General features: G+C 38.9%; 1 long non-coding RNA gene across 1 annotated transcript; it reads left to right on the plus strand.

Moving 5' to 3' along the window:
- Positions 1–439: 439 nt before the first annotated feature.
- Positions 440–10,496, plus strand: LOC113946191. The gene is made up of 3 exons (XR_003527339.1): positions 440–483; positions 7,443–7,516; positions 10,294–10,496. It is a non-coding gene; the product is annotated as an uncharacterized LOC113946191 (long non-coding RNA).
- The last annotated feature ends 4,553 nt before the right edge of the window (positions 10,497–15,049 follow it).

The following is a 15,049-nucleotide window of genomic DNA, read 5'->3' on the forward strand; positions in this document are numbered from 1 at the left end:
AAGGAGGACTCCGGAATCTACAGGCCTGTCAGTCTCACTTCAGTGCCTGGTAAAATTATGGAGAAGATTATTCTGGGAGGTATTGAAAAACACCTGAAATATAACACAGTCATTGGTAACAGCCAGCACAGGTTCATGAGAGGAAAGTCCTGCTTATCAAACCTGATTTCCTTTTATAACAAGGTAACCCACCTAGTGGATCAAGGGAAGCCAGTTGATGTAATCTTTTGAATTTCAGTAAAGCTTTTGATACTGTTTCTCACAGGATCCTTCTGGACAAAATGTCCAGCACACAGCTGGACCACCACATCATGTGGTGGGTGAGCAATTGGCTCACAGGTTGAGCACAGAGGGTAATAGAGAATGGGGTGACATCAGACTGGAGATCTGTCACAAGTGAGGTTCCACAGGGCTCCATCTTAGGCCCTGTGCTCTTCAACACCTTCATAAATGACTTGGATGCAGGACTGGAAGGGATAGTATGTAAGTTTGCAGATGACACAAAACTGGGAGGAGCTGTTGTTCTCTTTCAAGAAGTGCCCCACTACCTACTCCAGGAGGAGTTCTGGTGGGACATGTATGGCCTTTCCTTGGAAAAAACCTGGAGTGGCTGAGAGAGAGAGTCTGCCTGTAGGCTGGAAGTCTATGGTTTTCAGTTGTGCAATAGTGTCTTGCTGCACAGGAGAGAAATCAGCACAGTAAAAACATTACTCTGTCTTCCTAGGATCTACTGGTTACCAGCTTCTGGTAGTCTAAAATCTGCCCAAAATAATGTGAAGCATGGACACTAAGTCCCTTCAAAGCTGTTCCTAATACATCACATATGTCACATTGCTAATATAGGCATAGCCACAGCTTCTAGCTTCTTCTTATGGTGAAATCATGCATTTGGAGTCCAGAAGACTATATCACCATTCTCTCTCAAAACTCAGCAAATGCTGTACTATTCAGTCCTCAGAGTGCCATTAGAAACCCAGTCTCCAGACCCAGGTCATACATGACTGGGGACATACCCAAGTGGCACGTCAGGGGCCTGGGTAGGTTTTTGCACTGAGCGTGGGAGTCCCACTGCTGCAAAGGTTGTCAGATGTGGGACTAATAGTTGGGCATTTGTGAAGGTCAGAATAGCAATCAGTCATCATCCAGAGACTAATGGAGCTTAAAGGGCATGAAACCCTGCAACTGATCCAGTCAAAACAAGCAAACGTCTGAGCGGTGAGTGAGAAAGTTGTAACAGGTATCTAGCAGAACTATCTGAAGGTGCTCTATTTTTCTCACTTCTTCTTATGTCTTTGCAGCCACAGCATGGAGAAGCTGGAGGAAGAAATCTTTCAAAAACATAATTAAACCCACATGTTCAGAAAAAACACAGCATTTACACTGAATACATAATGCAGAAAACTGCTCTGTCAGAGAAGATGTTCTTCATCTGATTATGATTGAAAAGCAATAAATAGAAAGAATTAGTCATAAAACAACTAGCAACTGAAAACACATGCATTTAGGTCTTTGGCTCCAGGATAAATAAAGTGCAAATGTAGATTTTTCATATATCTGCCAGAAGTCAGATAGATATTGTTATTTTAGCCTATTTAGAAGGTTGCTTGTATGAGAAGGTATTTCTGACACTGAAATACTCATTGTGAAAGAGCTTTAAAGGTCTTTTTACTGACAGAGTTAGATGTTTTTCCTGCTTTTCCGTGCCTGTACAACTGCTGTAAATGCCAATTAAGCTTAAAAATACTTGTTGATGGCAAACATAGACCATAAGGCCTATTACATCATTAGGTCTATTTACTTCTCTAAGACTTTACCTGCTCATAAAGTCTGTGTTCATGGCTTAGGTGACAGACGTATTTATTCAATTAAACTAAATTCTTTTAGAAGCCCACAAATATTAGAATTTAATGGTCTATGTTCAACAATAAATAGCTGAATACAAGTCTTGGGTGATACAGTGTGACTACCAACATTTAAAAAATATTCTTGATTCAACTATAAAGTGATTTTGATAATAACCTTGAACTCCATAAGCTGAAGTTCAGATAATTCTCCTGTAATACCATTCCCTTGAGATTTATTCAGATGTCTTTACATCATATATTTTCAAAAGTACTTAGACATTGAAATCAGTTAAGTCAATTTCCATGAAAGCTGTGTACTTTGTTGATGTAGGACTTCATCTCCTTGCTTTTCAGTTTCCGATCTGTAAAGAGGGAATTTCCAAACATCGCCAGCTGTTCAAATGTCATTTTCAACAATAAATTTTCACATCAGAAAGGGCAAACGAAATCATGTGTCTGCAGAGCACAGGCAGATATAGGTGATAAGTAGTTTATATTCTGCAGTTACTCCAAGTTTTCATAACTTTATTTGCAGAACAGCTCTGTGATTATTGCAAGACCTTAAAGAAGCAGAAAACATGGACATTTGGAGCTCATTGTCATTCCACAGGACATGCCACCTTTCATCAGAACTATCACATAACTCCTCTACATACAACTTTTCTTTTTTACTGTCTAATTCTACCTCCATTACTAAAACAGCAATTACCATAAATGGCTTACGGCTGCATAGCCAAGTGTAACTCTGTGACTGTGACCCTCTGCTTCTTCATATTCTTTAACTACTTTATTATGAAGATTAAGATGGTATTCAGAAGTCCGTCATGTTACACAGAACCTCACAGCAGTAATAAATCCCTACTCTGAAGACCTTAGACTCTCAATAAATACAAGAGACAAAAAATTACTGTTTTCCTGACATTACAGTTTTCCTGGCTGTAATACAATTTCATGCTTCTTCTCTGAGCACACTGGAAAGCAGAAAGTGGATAATTGCTCAGAGCAGCTCTTCCCTCTTCAGGCAGTAAGTGGCAGCATTGCAATAGCTTTTTCTTCCCTGTCTTCTTCGTTTTTGTCGTTCAAGGCAGTTCCATTTTTCTGCTAAAGCACACAAAACTCCTTCAGTAATTTTATATTTTATTATATAAAATATAATTTTATATTGTACAACAATAAATTATAATTAATAGCAATAATTTATATAAAATTATATAAAGGGGAAAAAATTGCAGATTTGGGGCCTCTTTTGTGAATGGAGACTGTGCATATCAAAACCAACCCCTCTGTTTCCATGCTTTCAGCCAGGGAGTATTTTGTAACCTTATCAACATTTCTAAAAACTTAACAAATTAAAACAAGTATAAGAACAGCTAGAAGCTTTATTTTCTGCTCCTGAAGCAGAGGATGTGAATGGGATGTCTATAATGTAGATCTTCATTCTTAAACTTTATATTTGATGGACACTAAAAAATGAGCCTGCAAAATCAGCATCAGACCATTTCATGTTAACTGACTTCCAGTGATACAGGATTTTATTTACCCTGTTCTAATAGAGCTTTTTGGAACAACAGCTGTGATTTTTTCCTGGCTCATAATCATCATCAGCCATAAGGAAACTGCAATCAGAAGGGAGGAGACAGATCTGCTGACAAAGCACAAGCCTGCCTCATATCTAACTCCCTCTTGCAGACCCCTTTGTTGGCTCTGCAGTGCTAAAAGGAACAATATACACCAAGAATTCAGTGTTGTCACTTGCATATAGTCCTAAATACAAATTACACCCTTTTCAGAGTCAGCTGAAGTCAGTGGCAATTTTTAGTTGTAGGGTAGGACTAAAGAGTGGATCTGTTCAGCAAGAAATGGATTCCCAGGATAATTACTTTCCTTGTTAGACCTGTTTGTGGTGATTAGCTTGTGTAGTTATTAGGTCTTAGACTTTTTTCACACTATGTGGCTACGTAAAGTGATGCTAGATGTTACTTGTCAAAGGTGGGTGCTTTTGTTGTGTGGTGTTTATGCTACTGCCCTTTGCAGAGAAATGAAGCCTTGTATGCTCTGTCTCATGGAAAATTGTCATTATAAAGATTCAGTTTCCCCATAAGAACATAGCAAATTGTGTAAGGCAGCTTTTCCTTGAGAAATCCTGCTTATTAGCTGTCAAGATAAGGAAGTTAATGAGAAGACTCCTTTATTTTTCAGGGCACAATGGAGTATTTCCAGTGGCGGCATCCTGGAAGCACTTGCCAGAAAAGGAAAAAGAAAATGGCTTCATAATAACTTGAACCATGCCTATGTCAAAAAATCATGACATCTCTGAGACCCCATTTTGAGTAGTATCATATTAACATAGGGCTGACTTGGTGCCTGGGCTTTTAAGGTCATGTTTAGGAGAACCAGTCATAATAGTATTTTAGTGGAAATTTTTAAAGTATTAGTTAAAATTATGATACACAGTGCAGTCTGGCAATTATTCAAAATTCCATTTCAGTGATATTCATGTTTTTTGGTAACACCAGGTACAAATGCTTTTATTCAACATATTTTTAATATACTTTGGAATACTGAAAATACAAGTGCTTTATAAATTTAAGCCATTACTATTAATTACTACTCCAGAATTTTTCCTTCATCATCTCCCTGACCTTTGAGGAACATTAATGAGAAAGTTTACTCATTGTAAGTATGAGCTGGGTTTAATGAATGTCTTTCACTGAGACTATACGACTGCTAAGATGAAAGCTCTCAAATGTTAATGCACTTGAGGTTTACAATGTCTAATGTTAATGTCACAGGACATAGGTCAGGGAAGTGAACTGGGAGTGATTGCTCATGATAACCATCTGCATGTTATTTTGCAGCAACAAAACAGAATAAACTAAGTCCCAGGACATGTCTCCTGAGTTATGAAGTTATTGCAGGACTTCATCTAGCATTAATGAGGCCTCATTTGAACAAATGGGAAATTATTGAAATAGGATATCACAGAAGTAGCTTGTGAGGCGCTTATGGTTATCTATTCCAGGATGAGTTGAATTACACCAGAGGATAAAAGGCAACTTGATGACTTGTGTGAACATTGACCTTGTAGACATACTCATTATGACCAGTGAATGCAACCCATAGAGTTATATATTCTCAGAAACAAAGTGGAACTGAGAGAAGGGTCTCTATGGTTCATTGATCACCTTAGGTCCATCTTCAGAGAGACAGCCTAAGCAGAAGGCATTTGCACATATAGGCTATGTATCCAACCAACTGTAACAGAATAACCCTGATCAGTCCTTTTGCGTAATGTGGCACAGTGAGAAAAAGTCTAAAGAAGACTAAAGGGTGAAATGCGATGAGAAATTATTTCTTCTCAGCTTTTGTCATACTCATATAGAAGGATAGCTTGGAGGTCCTGAAAACAAGGCTGGAAGCATCTCCCCAGATTGGAGAAAATTAATCCACTAATAATTTTTAGTGGAGGAGCCTGCTATCTGACATGCGAGCCTAGAGGAATCAAGGATTGGTCAGCCTGCCCCTAAGTTTGGCTTTTGTCTTGTAATCAGTAGGATGATTCCAGGACACCTCGGTTCACTTAGACCATCAACAGCAGTGAAAATGAAGTTGTCATCATTCGAATCACATATGGGTTTTACTCTAGAGCCTTTAATATTTTAAATATAATCAAATAATGCCATGAATTGAAAGAAAGAAAGAAACTTCTGCAGAAGAAAAGCTGTGAGGATTTTACAGGTCTGGCATTGCCAGATGAACAGCAGTTAGAAATAGTACCTGAGCTGAATGGTCTGGAATGACTTTAGCCAGCTGTGACAAAACATACATACCCAGCAGAGTGAATTACAGATGATTAATTTACATAGGAACAACAATAATTTTCTTTATGCTGATGTTGTAATTTCCTTTGTATCAGGTCACTCTTACTTATCTGATTATTTAGCTAATCAGCGACCTAAACCATCTGCATTCAATTAACAGTGTCATTCCTGCTAAAATCTGAGCTCGTGTTATTTGTAGGGATATTCATAAGGTTCTGGTTAGTTTAAAGAAATGCTGTGCTGACTTAACTAACCATTCATAGGAAAGGAAGAGTTGGCACTCATTGTAGGTACTATGGTTGCTATCACATATCCTCCTTCTTTGCTACTATGGAAAGCATTTTGAAGCAGACAGTTTTAAACACCCCTTAACTGCTAATCCTTCACTGGGATACTGCAAAACAAAATGGCACAAAACATGTATTAGTTTTCTACTCACAAAGCACAACCTTGCCAAGAGTCGTTTCATTTAGCTTTGGATACCTATAAGGTATAAGTTTATGTCCAAGCTCATCACCCTTGGTTCCTTCTGCCATCAATAAGAGAATGAGTCACATTGAGGACAGGATTCACCACAGCATAGCCATTCACATGATGAATCCTATCAAACTGTAAAAGTGTTTATTTTCTTCATTTATGTTGATGAAATAAGCCTGACTAGTCAGAGCACAGATGCTCTGACTATTTTAGATGTCTAAAGTGAAGGAGAAGGTTTTGTTTGTTCTTTGAGAATCTGAAATGTCTATCACCTGCCATTTTGTTTTGCCATGATTCTAGGGTTTTAAAGTCAGATCATAGCATAGATTTTCAGAAAGGTAGCATGCTCCTGGGAAATATACAAAAAGATAGAATATCTTTAGCATGTAACAGGAAAGAAAAGGAGCAGTGAAAGAGGGAGAAGTTACAAACTATGTAACATACAGACTAGGTTACATACTGCACCTCTGACAGTCTAATAACATATATACAAATAGCATCCTGGCACTTTTGCCACACTGCCCTGTCCTGTGTCCATTATCCTCAGCATTTCTATAGCACAGCAGAATACTGTCTCCTTTCTGCCTCTTGCCTGCTGGCAGTGAGTACTCTGCATGACAGATGCAAAACTGAGCCTCACAAAATCTAAAGCAACTTGTCTCCCTATTTTTGCTCAGTTACTCTTTAGGGGCTTAAATTTTCCTCTGGCTGTATGTCTGGGGTAGATGTATCTGTCTTACAAACTCGTTCTTTATATATTTCCTTCTTTCTCTCATTGATTTTTCAAATCAGAAAATTCATGCTAAATAAAAAATTTCAGCATTTCCTTTCCAACAGTAGTTACTATATAAACTATAAATGCTCAGTAGTGAAATTTTGATGTTTGTTTCTAGTCAGGTACAATAAAGATTCCACACTCTAAAATGTATGTGAAAGTCATGATATTTTTTAGTTAATCTTTTTTTCTCCCTAAAGTCCAGTTTTCTTCAAATTTCTTATTCACATTATCCAAGACTGATTTTATTATTTCCCTTCCTTTTCCAGACATTCTGGTGTTTTTCATTTCTTTCTGACACTTTGCATTTTCCGGGGAAAGATATCCATGTATAAGGACTCTGCTCAAGAACATATCCTCAGAGAAGTTTAACAAAGTTCCTCTACTTCCCATGGGCAGTGGTGTGTGCACACATTGCTCTGAGGAGTGAACCCTGTTCCTGCAACAAATTGGCCTAAGAGGTGTCTTAGTAGTGTCCTAGCAATGTCTAGTTTGCTAACCACTAATTATCATTCTATTCCTCAGGGTCTATCCTATTCATAAAGAGAAAACTTTCCAGGGGCTGCCCTGAGCATTGATGAGCTTCCATCCCACCTAAGGTAATCTACATTATTTGATCAAGTAACTGCCCCCAGTGCAGGGCCTTCACTTTGTGCACCTTTCTACCTTTCTTTCTGTTATAACTGAAATTTTGAACCCTCTTTTTTTCCTGTGTATGAATTCCATTTAGATATGGCAGTTTTCCAAAACACCAGTTATATGTAACAGTATCAAGAGTACTTCATATTTTCTGTGTGTATCACATTAAGTGCATTGAAGTAAAACATTCAGATTGACTAAAGCTTGACATGTATTCCTGTGCTGGCACAATCACATATTACTGGCACAATCTAAATCACAGATTTCTGTCACAGAACAAGATACAATGACTGAGTAAACTCGGATATATGCTTTACATAAATACAGTAATAAAGACCATATAAATGCCAGGTTTGCAGAGATGTTATATCTGTTATAACCAGTCAGATTTTAAAATATGCAGTGCAAGAGAAATGTACTATTTACTGGGCAATTAATTCACCAGTTATTCTGCATTTCTTAGTGATTTTTTATCCTGAAAAACTCTAGTCATGCTGAGACATATGAGCTGACAATTGTCCTACAACAGCCTGGATGGAAGAACCTTCCTGTAATTCAGAGCTCACACCTCAAGGATTGCACAGGGCTAAATGACCACGATGAACTAACTTCCATGCAGGGTGATTAGTTATCACTCCCTGTTTGTCCAGCAGAATGTAAGAAGAAAAAGTGGGAAAGCAGCTATATTTGATAAATACAGCTGTATTTGATAAATACAGCTGTATTTGATAAATTTGTTCCTGTATTTGATAAATAATAGAAAGTTTCCTTTTGTCTACATTATCACTGTAATTACACTAAGATTATTGCAGCCTTTCTAAGGATCTCCTGACTTCAAACAGGAGGAAAGTCAGGAGGAAACCAAAAAGAAGTCAGCCCTTTCTTTGGAAGGCATATAATTTTCAATTAAAAATCAGAATACAATGTTTGCTGGTGTTGAATCTACCTGGAGAACATATTTCTGCCTGTCATACCCATTTTGTCATTTTGAAAGTCTAAGCACAATGTCAAGTTTTATAAACATATTTTATTTTTTAATTCCTATTTGATGAGGTAAAAGAGGAGATGTTCAGGAGCGTTATCTTTCAATGAGCTAAGGAGAAAATGAAAGAACTGGCTGTATTAATTGTGGTGTCTTCAAACACAGTTCACATCAATTTACAAAACGCATACATGCCTGTGTAGATTTTGGTTGCCAGTGCACTATGAGTTTCATGCCCAGTTAAGCCAAGATATAAAGGAAGGCCTTAGCAGTGGCATGTGGCCACTGCCCAGAGGGGCTCCAGACTCATGCTGCAACCTAGTTAGTACCTGTGGCATGTCACTCCAGGCTCTGTCCTTGCTTGCAGTCAGAATTCGGTTACCATGCAGTAACACATTTCTGTATTGTGTTACTGTCCATGGGCTGCTCATTCATGCTTATATAGTGCTTCTACACATTATTTCACACTGGCACAGGGAAGGTTTGAAACACAAATATCAACCCTCAGCAAATCTTCATTTACCATTTTGCCCCTTGAAGAATTGAGGTTTCAGCATCAGTCCTTGAGCCTTTTATGTCTCATCTTAAATGGGGTCGTAATTCAAAATCTCAGTTTTTGGACTCCATTTATTTGCAGAAAGCACATCTGGACACAATATTGCCCAAACAAAGTTTCTAGACTCACTGCCTACACTTGCTCTCAAGCTGCTAGCCTGTGAAAAAGAGTTTTGTGACTAAATATAAACTGAAATCAATTTCTTTACAAAACAGATTCGTGTCCAGGGAAACTTCTTGGTTTCAGTCACCACATGTCCTAAACAAGAATTTCCATTAAAATTCCTTTGAGATGTGACTACAAATATGTAAGCAGGTTAAATATGGATAAAATTGAGTTTTGTTTGTGACTTTGTTGGATGGTATAGCTAGCTCCTTTTACATTTTTCACCCATATTTCACATCTAAATACTGAGATTCTTTTTTCCTTTTAGTATTCGGGACTTGACTTGAAAAATTTAGAGTCTCTTTTTCAGAAGGTGCAGGCTCTGCTTTAAAAAATGAGTCGTATTATATTTGAGAAGCTTTGGGAGACATTCATTTTAATGCTTATATATTTTATCCCACTTATCAATGAGGCAAATTAAATCTAATTTTGTATCTTCCCATATTTACTATAAATACACTTGCTTGCTGAGAAACATCCTGTGAGAACAAAGAAAGAGCAAGTTCCCTGCTTGAGAGCTCAAAGGATTAGGCCAGTTGCAAAAGTTTCCTTTCCTGAAAGAAAACTTAGCCCAGGAAAACACAGCAGTATGCCCCAGGCTTAACTCACTAGAAGAATCAAGTCTCCTGCCAGATATTTTAGCTATGGATTAAAGCTGTTTTGCCATAAATTTTGGATATCTACATTTACTAACCAAATGATGCACTAAGATTCTTTCAAAGAGGTCAGTGGCGCATAGGTGAAACCCATACTGGGTACAGTGGGGGAAACAGAGAAAGATTTTCTATAATTATGTTTGAGATTTGAAAAGTTAACAAACATGTTGTGTTATGGGGTGGAGAATGCCCCTGAGAAAATTCAGTAGTTTCCATACACTTCTCTGGTTTTGTTACTCATCCTCCCACATTTCTCTTTCCTTCCTCATTTCCGTCACAGCTGCACTTTAAATAATCTGGGCCTGATTTCCCTTTCCCTTGCCCCAGGTTTCGCTACAGTCTGTTGGGGTTAGAGCTTGTTTTCTTCCTTTACTTCAGGTAATAGTAATGTTACGCCCAGGGACATGAGGATTGAACTTGTGAGAGTGACATAGAGTTTGAGAATGATGCTCTGAGACAAAAAGAATGAAGACTATCTATTTACACATGTCAAGTGGGTAAACTATGGAGAAACATTTTGTCCAGTTCCTTGTCTGAAGACCAAAGCATCTGTATACAGAAGGTTTTTTCCAGTTATGCATGGGCTGTGGATGAAACATCATGTAAAAAATAATGTTTACTGATTTGTGAGAATTTTGCTCCAGATATTACATTAATGCATGTTGCAGGTAGAAGTAAAGTCAATTACAGTATTTCAACACAAAAAATTAACACTGTATCTATGGTGTACTGGAGCATATTTAAGAAATTTTTTTCTATTTTCAGTCAATAATGTCCTAAATCATCTGTAAGAAAGAGAATGGATTAGTGCTTGAAACATGCTTAGGTCTACAGCTCTAGAACTTCTAATAGTGAATTTCTAACTGCACACATGGAATGTAAACAAAAGTAATGCACTTTATGTTTATGAAAGTTGGCACAAATAAGCTGTATAAGTGGAGGCTTCTGTTCCTTGAAAAGGATCTGTACCTGAAGAAGGAACCCCTATTTCCCTTTACATTCTTGCAGTGGCACTTACCAATGCCTTTTAAAACTACATGCTGCAAAGATTTTGGAGACAGCATCCAGGTCTTATTCTGTCACTGAACAGAATAGGTCATGGTTGCTTGGATCTCTTCCTGCACATGATCTACTCCCTCAGGAGACCTGGAGTCCCCATCCAGATGTAGCCCTGGATAAAACATAATGTGTAGATAAAACCAGCAGATTTCCTGCTGATGACCAAAAGATGGGAGCAGGCCTCCCTCTGCAGAGCACTAAGACACAGTGTTTACATAACATCCTTAATCATTTTTTTCAAATGTGTCACACAGAAGTTTTACAGTGCTACTCATCTCAAATCTTCTTCCTTTCACGGTAAGAAAAGGGGCTGTTCTTGAGTCCAATCCAAGTTATTGTTCCAACTAAAGACAGATTGTGTTGCTGCATTCAGCTGTTTATAACAGACTTTTTATATTTTTTGTGTTTTAAAGGTAGATACAGGTCTGGTCCCATCTCTCCAAGCCTTCAAAAAAACCCCAATAGAATTTATTTAATTAAAAGAAGAGCGTACATTTACATGTACATGTTCTGTACATGTATAATGTATAAAATGCAGGCTCAATCAAGATGAGAAGGGCATTGAATTAAGTGTACATTGTAAAATATTGTTAAATTATGACAAATAACTTGAGTTTGAGTAGCATATGAAGTATATCACAGAACTTATTCCTAAACAAAATCAACAAGACCTTTAAAAAGTTTTCCATTTGGCCCTCACTTTCTCAGGTTATTCAAGGAAAATACACCTACAATGAAGTGTCACTGATTCAATGTACAAAGCATAAAAAGCCAAAAATAATATTAGAAGGAAAACTTACTTCACACACAACATTTCATACTGCCAAGCTACTCTGTTTTCTTTTACATCCTAGAGATTTTAGCATAAATTATTGTTTTACAATTGACAGCTGTTAACATTCATAGTGTTCAGTGCACTCTAATGAACTTCATTTGAGATGAATTATATGAAATCATTCCCCAGTTAGCAGGCTTTCCATTAGCAGTGACTTCTGATGATTCCTTATAAAGGCAGGACATAGCTAACATATTCTTCACTACATCCACAAATCACATGCTAGGGTCAAACAACCTTAAGATTGCAGAGCAACCATGGAATTGTGGAAGTTGCACAATGTCAAGAAAAGTACTCCTTCCAGTTCAGGCCTGAAGGAGTTGTTTAGCATTGAGAGACTAGCAACCTCAAAAGAGGATATGCACGTTCAAACAAGGATAGATGATACTCTAAATCTGCAGCAGTTTGTCCCACCATTAAGCCTCGTATAGAAATAAATTGAAAGAAGACAGTTCCTAGGCATTAGCTTTGAAAACAAACATTTATTAAGTTATTTATTTTTAATTACATATTAAGCAAGTTAAAAGTTAGCAAAGGGCCATAACAGCAAAAGTCTTCTGGGTTGTATTAGGCAGAGTGTTGCCAGCAGGATGAGGAAGGTGATCCTTCCACTCTTTTCAACAGTGGTGAGAACCATCTGGACTGTTGGGTACAGCTCTGAGCCACTCAGAACCAGAGAGATGTGGACATACTGGAGTGAATTTGGCCAAGAGCCATGAATATGATATGCATATGACATTTGAGGAAAGGCTGAGGAAGCTGGGACTGTTTGGCCTAAAGAAAAGAAGGCTCAAGAGAACCTTATAAATGTATGCAAAAACCTTCTTATTCCTATTTGAATTTTTTTCTTTGTTTTTTGAAATGTAGGTTATATCACTGCTATAGTTTTCACATTAATAAATCACTTATAAGAGACCCTAATTGCATTAGATAGTGGCAGCAGCTGTGAAGGAACTTCATCATCATGGCTGGGCTTCGCAAACGAAGATTTGAGAAGGCTTTATCCACATTTGTTACAGGCACGTTGGTGACTTATGAGGCCAATACGGGACAGATATATCCAATTGCAGAAGGCACAACAGAAAGACTCCTTAGGTGGTACATTCTGCAAGACACGATTCTTTCTGCGTTGCCTTTTCTCCTCGAGTGTGATCCTGCATGCGTTCTCAAAGGCATCCGCAGCGTTATAGATGGTGTGTCTCCAGGCCTCCCGATTTGAGGCCAGAGTAGACCAGTTGTGGTGATCAATATGGCCAAGGCTGAGATGTTGTTTCAGGGAGTCCTTGAATCTTTTCTTCGGGGCTCCTCTCTTGCGGCAGCCAGTGGCAAAGCAAGTTCACCATAAAGCAAGATCTTAGGGAGGCGGTGGTCCTTCATCTTGGAGACGTGTCCTGCCCATCGCAGCTGTGTTCTCATCAGCATGGCCTCTATACTTGTGACTGCTACTTGCTCAAGAACAGATGTATTGGTCACATAATCTGACCAGTGGATGTTTAGGATTGTTGTGAAGGAACTAAGGGCATCTGATTTACACATCACTGTCATGCTTTTGGACAAAGGCTGTATTTTAATCTGTTCACATACCACCCCTACATATAAAGTGATTTCTGATGAAACAAGGTAATGCAGTTCTAAGTATATATTCACAGACAGAAAGGACAGCAAGTTAGAGCCAGATCTCTCTTCAGGGCTTTGTATTATGTTGCCCATATACATTACTTGCTAATTCCATTCTGTGCATATAATTTCTACACTTAATGAACTTTACTTTTCAGAAGTTACCTTGTTATCAAGAAATGCACCAAGCATAAGGCATGAAAATAGCTAGTACTAACAACTTAATAAAAAAGTCCTAGAGCCATAAAAGAGTTCATAAATAGAAAATACATTTCAGGAAGCAGCTTGATATATGGTTATGGAACAGTTTGAACAGAGAGCAATCACACAGCACATACAGGACAACCAGGGGATCAGGCACAGCCAGCAGGAAAGGCAGATCCTGTTTGACCAACCTGATCTCCTTTTATGACCAGGTGACCACCCTAGTGGATGAGGAAAAGGCTGTGGATGTAGTCTACCTTGACTTCAGCAAAGCCTTTGTTACTGTCTCCCACCGCATTCTCCTGGAGAAGCTGGCAGCCCATGGCTTGGACAGGTGCACTTTTTGTTGGGTTAAAAACTGTCTGAATGGCCGGGCCCAGAGAGTGATGGTGAGTGGTGCTGCATCCAGTTGGCAGCCAATCTCTAGTGGGGTTCCCCAGTGTTCAGTATTGGGGTGAGTCCTGTTTAATATCACTATTGATGATTTGGGTGAGGAGATTGAGAGCATTCTCACTCAGTTCGCAGACGACACCAAGTTGGGTGAGAGTGTTGATCTGCTGGAAGGTAGAAAGGCTCTGCAGAGAGATCTGGACAGGCTGGATCAATGGGCCAAGGGCAACTGTATGAGGTTCAAGAAGGCAAGTGCTCGGTCCTACCCTTGGGTCACAACAGTCCCATGCAGCACTATGGACTAAGAGTAAGAGTGGCTGGTAAGTGGTCCAGTGGAAAAGAACCTATGGGTCCTAATGAGCCAGCAGTGTCCCCAAGGGCAAGAAGGGCAATGGCATCCTGGTTTGTATCAGCAACAGTGTGGCCAGCAGGACTAGGACAGTGATAGTCCTGTACTCAGCATTGGTGAACACACCTCAAATGCTGAGTTTGTTTCTGGGCCCCTCACTAGAAGAAAGACATTAAGGAGCTGGAGCATGTCCAGAGAAGGACAACAGAGGTGGTGAAGGGTCTGGAGCACAAGTCATATGAGGAGCAACTGAGGAAGCTGGGGTTGTTTAGCCTGGAGAAAAGGAGGTTGAGGGGTGACCTCAATCACTCTCTACAACCACTTGAAAGGAGGTTGTAGCCAGGTGGGGATCAGCCTCTTCTCCCAGGAAACTAGTGATAGGACAAGACAAAATGGCCTCAAGATGCACCAGAGAGGTTCACGTTGGACACTGGGAAGAATGTCTTCAATGAAAGGGTGGTTAAGCATTGAGACTGGCTGCCCAGAGAAGTGGTGGAGTCACCATCCCTGTAAATGTTCAAGAAATGACTCCATGTGGCACTTAGTGCTATGGTTTACTTGGCATGGTGACGTTCAGTCAAAGGTTGGACTCAATGATCTTGGAGGTCTTTTCCAACCTTGATGATTCTATTCTATTCTATTCTATTCTATTCTATTCTATTCTATTCTATTCTATTCTA

The sequence above is a fragment of the Corapipo altera genome, unplaced genomic scaffold, assembly GCF_003945725.1.
Source record: "Corapipo altera isolate COAL_440 unplaced genomic scaffold, ASM394572v1 46, whole genome shotgun sequence".
Lineage (NCBI taxonomy): Eukaryota > Metazoa > Chordata > Aves > Passeriformes > Pipridae > Corapipo > Corapipo altera.